The sequence below is a fragment of the Phycodurus eques genome, chromosome 1 (genome assembly GCF_024500275.1).
Source record: "Phycodurus eques isolate BA_2022a chromosome 1, UOR_Pequ_1.1, whole genome shotgun sequence".
Lineage (NCBI taxonomy): Eukaryota > Metazoa > Chordata > Actinopteri > Syngnathiformes > Syngnathidae > Phycodurus > Phycodurus eques.
Window position 1 is genome coordinate 45,601,540 of NC_084525.1, and position 10,359 is coordinate 45,611,898.

Below are 10,359 nucleotides of genomic sequence, written 5' to 3' on the forward strand. Positions count from 1 at the left end.
AGAAAGATGGCCATGCAAAATAAATGTCTTGCAGGTGATAAAAACGCCATATTTGTTTGCAATAGGAGAGCAGACACTGTATGTGGGACCTTAAGAGTTAATGGATGAAATAACACAATTGTGGAACTGCTCTCTACTGCCAACTGCTCTGACACAATGTGGTAATGCACATATCACACTGTCCAATTTAGTTGAAAAATAAGATAATGGTCTTAGATTATCACCGTATTGTTGTGTAAGTACGGAGGTCATCTAATAGCTTTTACAATCTACCATTTGAATGAATGTTTTATCATTAAATTTGGAAGGGCCAGCGCAGTACTGGACACCAAATGTTGTTTAATGTCACAGAAGGCCTTTTCCGCCTCTGTACTCCATTAAACAGGTGATGTCATTTTAAGGTTGTCTTCATACATAAATTTTGACAATGGTGCAACAATTTCTGCATAGTTTGGAATCCATGCTCTACAATAATTTGTCAGACCTAAAAATTATTATTATATGTTTCTTCGTCTGTGGTTTAGGATTTTTTAAGACTATAGCTTTCCTGTCTTCTAATATAGTCCTTCCTCCTACACTTAAATTATGGCCTAGATATTTGACTTGCCTTTTACACAATTGTAATTTAATTTTGTTAACTTTATGTCCCTCTTCTGCTAGATGATGCAGTAAGGCTAATGAACCTTTGCCTGTCTCTCCATCTGGAGATGCCAGGAGAACATCGTCTACATATAGTAAAATTTGGCTCCCTCCTCGGGGAGTGAATTTAGACATGCGTGTAGTCATTACTTGTGAATAAATGGTTGGATTTTCACAGTAACCTTGTGGTAATCTTGTAAATGTATATTTTCTTGCCCTCAAATGTAAATGAAAACCAAAATTAACTGTTGTTTTCTACTGGTACAGAAAATAATGCATTACTTATGTCCACTACTGTAAACACAGTAGCGTCTGGTCTTAATGAATTTAACAATGTGTGTGGATCTGGTACGCATACTGCTCTCTGTATTACTGCAGTATTTACTGCCTGTAAGTCTCCAACCCACTGAAGGTGGGGCCTTTTTTACGGGGAAAATGGGTGTGTTCCATGGTGATTCTGGACACTCCACTATAACTCCTGCGTTAATTAGTGCTTCAATTACCGGTTTGATTCCTTCACGTGCATCTGGTTTTAATGGATATTGACGAATGCATAGTCTATATTCTGTTTTGGGTCTAGTTTGTACTGGTAAAATGATTCCTGCCGCGACTTTTGCTTCATTGTCTGAGTACAGATAATCTATAGTAATTTTAGCAGGTGTTGCACGTCGTAACATTTTCTCATATCAATGTCTACTTTGTAGGGTGTGATGCCAGGTACGGCCTTTTTCACATCCTCATTAGTCCAGGTCCTATAGACCAAAATAGTTTCTTTGTGGTCCTCTTGTACGTTTGGATTTGCCACCTCAATCATTCTTTTTACACTTTTTTCTCAACCATCTTTTTCTCACTTACTCTTACCACTGGTCCTGTCTCGTCATCTTCCTGTCTTTGAAACAACATATCTTTATCCCTACCTGCCTGCCCTTTCTGTTCACTTGCTAAATCCTTCTTTTTCTTACTTCCTTTTCCTCTTTTAGACGCCATGTTTAGCCAGAAGAATAAGTTGTTATATCCCTCTTTTTCTATTTTTTTATATATTATTTTTGTGTCGGGCGGCACGGTGGATGACTGGTTAGAGCGTCAGTCTCACAGTTCTGAGGTGCGGGGTTCAATCCCCGTCCCCGCCTGTGTGGAGTTTGCATGTTCTCCCCGTGCCTGCGTGGATTTTCTCCGGGCACTCCGGTTTCCTCCCACATCCCAAAAACATGCATGAATTGGAGACTAAATTGCCCGTAGGCATCACTGTGAGTGGGAATGGTTGTTTGTTTCTATGTCCCCTGCGATTGGCTGGCAACCAGTTCAGGGTGTACCCCGCCTCCTGCCCGATGACAGCTGGGATAGGCTCCAGCATGCCCGCGACCCTAGTGAGGAAAAGCGGCTCAGAAAATGGATGGATTTTTGTGTCGACATTTTATTTTGTCTCGAAGTTGAACCAATTTTTGCGAATTTAGCTGGCCAGCGAAACCGTATTTGGTTATCCACGTGTTTAAATGTTTTATTTTGGAAGGGTTTTGGAGTTGAACATATTTCCAGTCTTTACACATTAGGCGTTCTTTTGGATCCGTTTTACTGTTATTTTTTCCCATTTTGTGAATTTGGAAGTCAGTTTATTTGCACCTAGAGTGACCTAAATACTGACCTTATTCAAAATGACAGGGTGACAATGAATGTCTGAGTTTTGGTAATCCTCAAGCTTCTACCCACACTGGGCGGAGGATTCTTGCATCTGCTTCCAAACCCAGTTGTCACTTACAATCCTGTCTTATACATTCATACTTTTACACATTTTACACTTTTTTCAGATTACAGCCTCTCATCACACTCTCAACAATCTCTCCCGTCGCTCCTATATTTATTTGAAATAGGGAGGTTTTACAAGACATAACATACTAAGCTTACAAGACACAACACACTAAGGGGAGGGTTTCAAGGTGAAGACATGGGACCAACACCTGCCACGTCCCCGGCAACGTCCTTGGTCAAGGCACCCCTTCTATCGGATGATTCCTGCTGAGTCATCTTGAAGGCGAGACATCTTCCTTTCTCAAAATCGTCCATAATACTAATGCAAGCTAAGCAAATAAATGATAACTTCTACAATATATTTAACAGTCACGCACTTACTGCGACAAATAACTCATGAATATGCACATCGCTTGTGTATCCCCTCACATATACTCTCGTCCTGTAGACTTTTATAATTTACATAATTAATCCCACCACACTTAAATTGTACAGCCGGGTTCACGACCCTTGTCCTGCATGCTTCTGCTCCTGTCATTGTCCTGTTCTATCTTGTGGTTCCCTTCTCTCACAGCCCCATGCAACACTCATATTTAATATTTCATTGTTGTAGATAATGTAATGATTTACTTTTCTCATCCTGTTTACAATTCGTGATAGAAAAATGTAAATAAGTTATCATGTGTTGTGCTTACTGCTTACTTCTAGTTAGAGAAGTGTTTTGCTAACTGCGTGCAAAGCTTTTCCCCACAGGATGAGTCATGTGCTTGCAGGTGCACGGACAAACTTGAGCCGAGGAGTTCCTCCCCCTCAACTGTCTCGACCGCAACAAAATGTGCTATGTGCTGATCACATGAGTTGCAACAAGCATGTTTGCCCCCACCTTTTCGACATTGCAACTCGTATGTAACAAGGGAACCGCCCTAAGGAAATAAAAAGACAGGGTTCGGTAGAGTGAACTTAGAGGGGGTTGGAGATTGTAACTAAGTACACTCTCGTCCGTTCTCCTTGCAAGCCTGAAAACTGAACTGCCTCTGTGTCTTACAAATGTTCTAGGTGTCTTTGAACATGACATTTACTTGGTCCTTCGAGCCGGATGCCAACATACCCGACGAATCCAGTGGGCGGGTGGATTGCAGTATAAAGACCATGGCCATGGCAGGCTCCATTTAAAGTGAGTCCAAAAGACCCTTTCCGGGACTGACATCGGCCCGCCAGCTGGAATCCAAAGGTTGACGGTACTCTGAGAAGACAGACGGGGGTGAGTTGAGTTTTTATTTAAAAAGGTATGAATGAATAAGAAAAAGGTTTGCGAAACCTGAGACAAACCCTGTGAATACTAGTCAATGGCGGGTAAGAAAGAAACTAGGAGAGTTTCGTGGCGACGTAGTTAAATTCCGTATAGGATGGCGGAGTCCTCTCATGAGCCAGTGTGAATGAAAACTGTTTGAATGAGAGTGTAAACGGGAAATGGGAAACCACTAGGTTTTTCATTCCATACCAAAACAGTGGGATAGTAAACGGTGGACTTTTGTGGATGCAAAGGCAAGAATTCTCCACTCGAAAGAGTTGTAGTGAGAATTACTACAGAAAGTAAAATTGAATCACCGTCCTACTGAAAAGAAACAGTCATCACGAAACCTTCTGACGTGTACAAAAAAAGTTAGCTCAAATAAACAAGGTGTGTCATTCAGTGAACCTGCACTCTGCTGGGCAGTTGATTGAATGCACCCTGAGACTCCGCACTGTGGTGTCTTCTTTTTTCATCTCTCTTTGGACAAAGAAAATGAACACGCAAGGACAATTGAAGGTTCCATGATCTATTGAACATTGGCATTATACTACGTCCTTAACAGATGGTGACCCTGCGTCGTGATTTGTCCGATAGGAGAGGTTAATTTTAGTCATCAACTACTTCATCATCTACTACTGGACTCCAAAACAGAGCACTCACAAACTAAGGTAAGCAGAGACCTTTTTAACAAAATTCTGCACATTGACAGTTACCAAATTATTTGTGAGTCCGAGACAAGTAATTTGTTCTAATCATAAGTTTTGTGTGACTCGCGAGATAGAGAAATCCTACAACAAAGGTTGTGCAAGGTTAGCCTCCAATCACGACAGATTGGAGAAGGTTATCCTCCAGTGACTACTGGGGAAGGATATCCTCTGATGACGGTCAGGGAAGATTTACCAATATTAAAAGGTAAATATTAGAAGTGAAGGATCCTTCTGGTTAGAGACCAGGGAAGGTCTTGCAGGACAAGACAAATTTATTTATGTGTAGAAAACTTTTTCAGGCATTTTTAGTACACACCGAAAGAACTGTTAGGAGAATTCCGAAGTGAATTAAAAAGATGTATTAAGTGTGGGGAAACCCCAAGGAGAAAGGCGCCACTTGTGGTAGAAGCTTCCTTTCTCACACTTGAAATATCTGTCACTGAGACATTCACTTTTCTATGAATTCTCCCCATATTTATATGATGGAAGGAAATTTTTCGGCACGGTGGGCGACTGGTTAGAGCGTCTGCCTCACAGTTCTGAGGACCAGGGTTCAATCCCTGGCCCCACTTGTGTGGAGTTTGCATGTTCTCCCCGTGCCTGAGTGGGTTTTCTCCGGGCACTCCGGTTTCCTCCCACATCCCAAAAATATGCTTGGTAGGTTAATTGACAACTCTAAATTGCCCCGAGCTGTGAATGTGAGTGTGAATGGGTGTTTGTTTGTATGTGCCTTGTTCAGGGTGTACCCCGCCTCCTGCCCGATGATAGCTGGGATAGGCTCCAGCAGGCCTGTGACCCTAGTGAGGAGAAGCGGCTCAAAAAATGGATGGAAGGACATTTTGACAAATATTGTCAATTGGTAGAAAAACCCGAATTGGTATTAGGAGATTCAGGTCACGAAGGGGGAAAATGTGGCAATTCACAAAGTTACTGTTACACTATACGGGACTAAGGTATGTAGGGGAGGAGAAACAGAAAAAGGCAAGAGAGAAAATAAGTCAGTGATTAGATAAAAAAGAGGAAGAAGGAAAAATCAGAAAGACAGCCTTTGCTTCCTGAGTTACACCGTCTAAAAGACAGACAAATTGTAGAAATAAAACTTCTAAAAAAAAGTCCGGCTTTAAGAAATCCGCAGTGAACTCTAAAATCCCTGGAAAAGAACAAGCTCTGTGTACAGTGATGTACACAGAGCTGAATGTACTTGCATTGGTGAGGATGATTGAACCAAAAGATGATGCCATGATTATGGCATGACAAAGGGAAAAAAAGAGAAAGAAAAGAGAAAGAAAGGAGGATGAAATTGAAAATATAATTATAAAAACCAGGCACTAATAATAAAAACCAGGCACTATCTGTCATGGCACCTCAGCTACTGTCACAGGACCCGACATGGGCCACTTTGCTACTACAGCAGCAGACTAGAGGGGGGTCGGAGGTGGTTTCAGGGGTCACTCCCGCGGCGCGAACTCCATAAGATGCTTCGCATGTGGAAAAACTGGACACGTTGCACGTGTCTGTCGAGGCCCTGCTGAAAAGCACAGAGTAACTACAGTTGTTACGCCTATGGACAAGAGGGACACACTGCCAACTGTTGTCCCAACCTGCTGCCCAGAGGACGTGGTGAAACAACAGGACGAGGCAGGGGAAATGTCCCAAAGAGACATTTTACATAAATGTAATGCTCCCACTGTCTGTGCAGTACACGGACTTGACATTGTGTTTCCAGATGGAACCATGCTGGAGACCAAAGGGGACCTGCGTACACATGTGCTGGCATGTGTCCAACAAAACACTGTGACTCCTGTTACTGACATCTATCGGGGAATGCTTGACACGTGTCAAATAAATAACAGCGTGCTGCAGGCATTTGCGGAGTGGAAGCCATGGGTTGTGTCCTTGGGACCATTCCTGCCAACCCCTCCACATTGTACCTTGTTCTATGATAGAGAACACGATTAGATTTATCAACAAGAATTTTTGAAAAACTATCAGACACTCATGGTATTTTACCAACTGATAGAATATTGGTGGGAGGAGAGGGTGTTGCGGCAGTGGTTGACCTGACATCGGATTTATTGCCTTGGTTCAAAATGCCATTTTCTGCGCCTCAAATTTCATTGGCACTTAAACGGGAAGGATTAAGAAATCTGCCGGCTAAACTCAATTGGACACATGATGAGAAAGAACTCTTCTTACAAATTAAACAAGAATTAAGTCAAGACATTACTTTGGCACTTCCTAACTATAAACAACCATTTTATTTGGACATATAAAAAAAAAACTCATACCGCCGCTGCAGTATTGTACCAACTAGTACGGGGCGAAAGAAAGGTACTACTACACACGAGTGTTTTGTTAGAACCAATAGTAGCACGTGCATCTGACTGCGAGAGGTATGCAGCAGCAGCTGCGGCTCTTATAGAAAAATTTGCACATGTGGTGCTTATGCAGCCGCACTGCGTACACACCACACACACTACAACCGCTTTTCATCAACTCACGACTATTTACCTTTTCAAACAACAACTGCATATTCAATTTACACCTGTCAATACTAACATGGCTGACGGTGTAACTGAAGGAATGCATTGGTGTGAGGAGAAGGCTAGAAAAGACAAAGCATGTCGTTCAGATTTATTGTCAGAACCGTTGAAGCGAGGGAGAAAGTTGTTTACGGATGGTTGTTGTTATAGGAAAAACAATGGGGAACTAGTGGTTGGATGGGTTGTAATTGAACTAGTAGTGAACGAAAGGAGTCGAACGTATGAATGCAACTTTAAAACAAAAATTGGCTAAATGCTGTGCACAGTCGAATATGTCGTGGTTGAGAGCTCTCCCAATTGTGCTCATGTCCATCAGAGCATCGGTAAATAGTACACACAAACTCAGCCCTTTTAAAATATACCATGTTTTTCTTTTTCTTTTTCTTCTTCATCTTCTTCTTCTTCAGCTCATCTTTTGAGTCACTTTCTTCCTTGTCGCAACTGTCTTACTTTGATCAATTAAGAGGTGTTCTGTCCAGCTTTGCAGGCATCCAATCGGACGGCGATAAACCACCTGCATCTGTTTGGCTTCGAGTGATAAAGAGGAAGTGGTCTGAACCAAGGTGGACGGGAAATTTTAGCTTTAGCCACAGGATACACACAATAAAACCTGTGGATAGCCTACTTACAAGAAACGGCCCGACTTGGCAATTTTGGGGATTGTATAATGTGTGCAGCCGCACGACCCACTGTATGTTCAGCTCCAGGACCAATTATGGATATTGATTCACTAATGCATGATTGAAATATAAAGAATAAACCATAAGGTTAGCTCTCGATGCGCCAAGTATGAGAATATGTGGCCAAAATTACCTAAAAGTACAGTACCACTCATGACCCATTATGCAGAAGGAAATTACACTTGTTTAAAGCATGACAGAATTAACCAGAACAAAACTAAATATGTGGGGGTATTTCCATTTTGTCATAATATAATAGATGTCACTACATGGGGAAATATTACAATATTGAGCAAAAGGTCTTTAGGTGATTTGGCATATATGTGTGAAATTAATGTAGTATGAGCTGTATTACCTGACAAATGGAAAGGGACATGTACAATGATTTCATATGTGGCGTCAACTACTGTAATTTTCGCCAAGGATCAAATAACAAGACCAAAAACAGAAATTAATGTGAGGTCAAAGAGATCAATCAGCGATAATTGGTCAGAGGACAGAACCACATACATAGATGGCATTGGAGTGCCCAGAGGAGTTCCAAATGAATACAAACTGATTGATCAAATTGCAGCAGGATTTGAAAATATGCCCATCATCTCTGTATTGTTCCCAGTAACTCCAAACAAGAATGTGGATAGGATCAACTTTGTTTATTACCATTTGCAAAGAGCAGTAAACTTAACCAGTGATGCCATTGAAGGCTTAGCTGAACAATTGGCCCCCACTTCCCTTCTGGCAATTCAAAACCGCATGGCCCTTGACATAATCCTTGCCGAAAAGAATGGTGTTTGTGCAATGTTTGTTCCACAATGTTGTAATTTTATTCCCAACAACACAGCCCCGGATGGAAAAGTAACGAGAGCCCTCCATGGGTTACAAACTTTGGCTGCTGAAATGGCAGATTCAACAGGCGTTTCCAACCCCCTGGAAGATTGGCCTATGGCGTTGTTTGGAAAATGGAAACACCTTGTAATTACATTTATAATTGCTATTGTTACTGCTGTTAATTTGTTATTGCTTTTTGAATGCTGTATTATTCCATGTACGAGGATGGATGTTGATGACCTCCGAAGGAGCTCCTACTCCTGAAGTTCTGCTCACACAAGACGACGTCGTGTCCAGATGGATGAATTATTGATTAAGAATATACAGTGTCTTTTCTCTTAGCATGTTACGGGACTTTTCTTTTTCCCTCCTCAAATCAATATATGGGGAGGTTTTTGGCCTGTCTCAAGAGTAGTACTGCCTTATGAAGAATGCTTAGCTCATTACTACGTTGTTTATATATCCTCTTATAGCCTTCCACATAGAGTAGTACTGCTTAGGGTATGTTACATAGTTCCACTATGTAAACAAGGGAATTGTTGGATTGTTCTATTTGTACTCATGAAGCGATGTTTCTTTCTTTAACAATTAAGTTCCATTTCCAAAACATCCAAGGCCAGAGGGGTGCCCACATCTTAGGATGACTCCCTTTTCCTCTTTATAGCACCCAAGGTAGATTACTGAAGAATGATGTTCTTAGGATGACTCTCTTTTCTGATAACACCCAAGGCCAGAGGTACCTTCTGCTAAACATATATCAAAACCTTCTAACAAAACAGAACCAGGATAGTTCTGATGGCGATGATGATAGAGAAATTGAGATCGGGACATTATTTGATTCAGCTGAGGAGACCAAATAAAGCATTTAATGTTTTGTGTTCGTGATAATGATCTTACAGCCAAAAATCAGAAGAAGCGGCTGCTAAGTGATGTGAAAACATGAGCAAAAACATGATAAACAGGAGGGAAATGATAGAAAAAAAGTAAATAAGTTATCATGTGTTGTGCTTACTGCTTACTTCTAGTTAGAGAAGTGTTTTGCTAACTGCGTGCAAAGCTTTTCCCCACAGGATGAGTCATGTGCTTTCAGGTGCACAGACAAACTTGAGCCGAGGAGTTTCCTGTTTTCTGATAAGAAGCATGATAACCCCTCAACTGTCTCGACCGCAACAAAATGTGTTATGTGCTGATCACATGAGTTGCAACAAGCATGTTTGACCCCACCTTTTAGACGTTGCAACTCGTATGTAACAAGGGAACCGCACTAAGGAAATAAAAAGAGAGGGTTCGGCAGAGTGAACTTAGAGCGGGTTGGAGATTGTAACTAAGTACACTCTCGTCCGTTCTCCTTGCAAGCCTGAAAACTGAACTGCCTCTGTGTCTGTCTTGTTTTTACAAATGTTCTAGGTGTCTTTGAACCTGACAATTAGTGCTTTGTCTTTTGTCTTTGTTTCTCTCTCCCTTCTAAAAACTTTGTTCTGTTTGAGTGATCAGGTCTGATTGTCAAAAAACCTCAATTACAATACTAAGAAACCACAGCGGAAGCTTAAAAACTCCACTGTCACACAGTAAAACTGTTCCGGCATAAAAGGGATACAGCTTTTCCATTCTGCTTAACCTAACAGCCGCACAGGGCAAAGAAACAAAAAAAAAAAACAGACAACCATTTGACAGCAAATACCTTTGAGACATAAAAACAAAGTACAGAGAGTCATGGAGCAATGAAAGGTTACCACTAATGTGGTAATGCTGGTACTTTTTTTTTTTTTGACAATTGTGCAAATGAAGTCTAGCAATTTAGAGCTGTTTGAAATCAGTAATACAGCAATAATACAGCAATAGTCTGACAATTGTGCAAATGGAGCAGAGCCTTCGAGAAATGTAAGCAATTTAAAGTGACTAGCAGTGCGATAATTTGGAAC

General features: G+C 41.3%; 1 long non-coding RNA gene across 1 annotated transcript; it reads left to right on the forward strand.

Annotated features, from left to right (window-relative positions):
* The first annotated feature begins 3,285 nt into the window (after positions 1-3,285).
* On the forward strand, positions 3,286-9,806 carry LOC133411614 (uncharacterized). The gene is made up of 2 exons (XR_009769682.1): positions 3,286-3,646; positions 4,242-9,806. It is a non-coding gene; the product is annotated as an uncharacterized LOC133411614 (long non-coding RNA).
* The last annotated feature ends 553 nt before the right edge of the window (positions 9,807-10,359 follow it).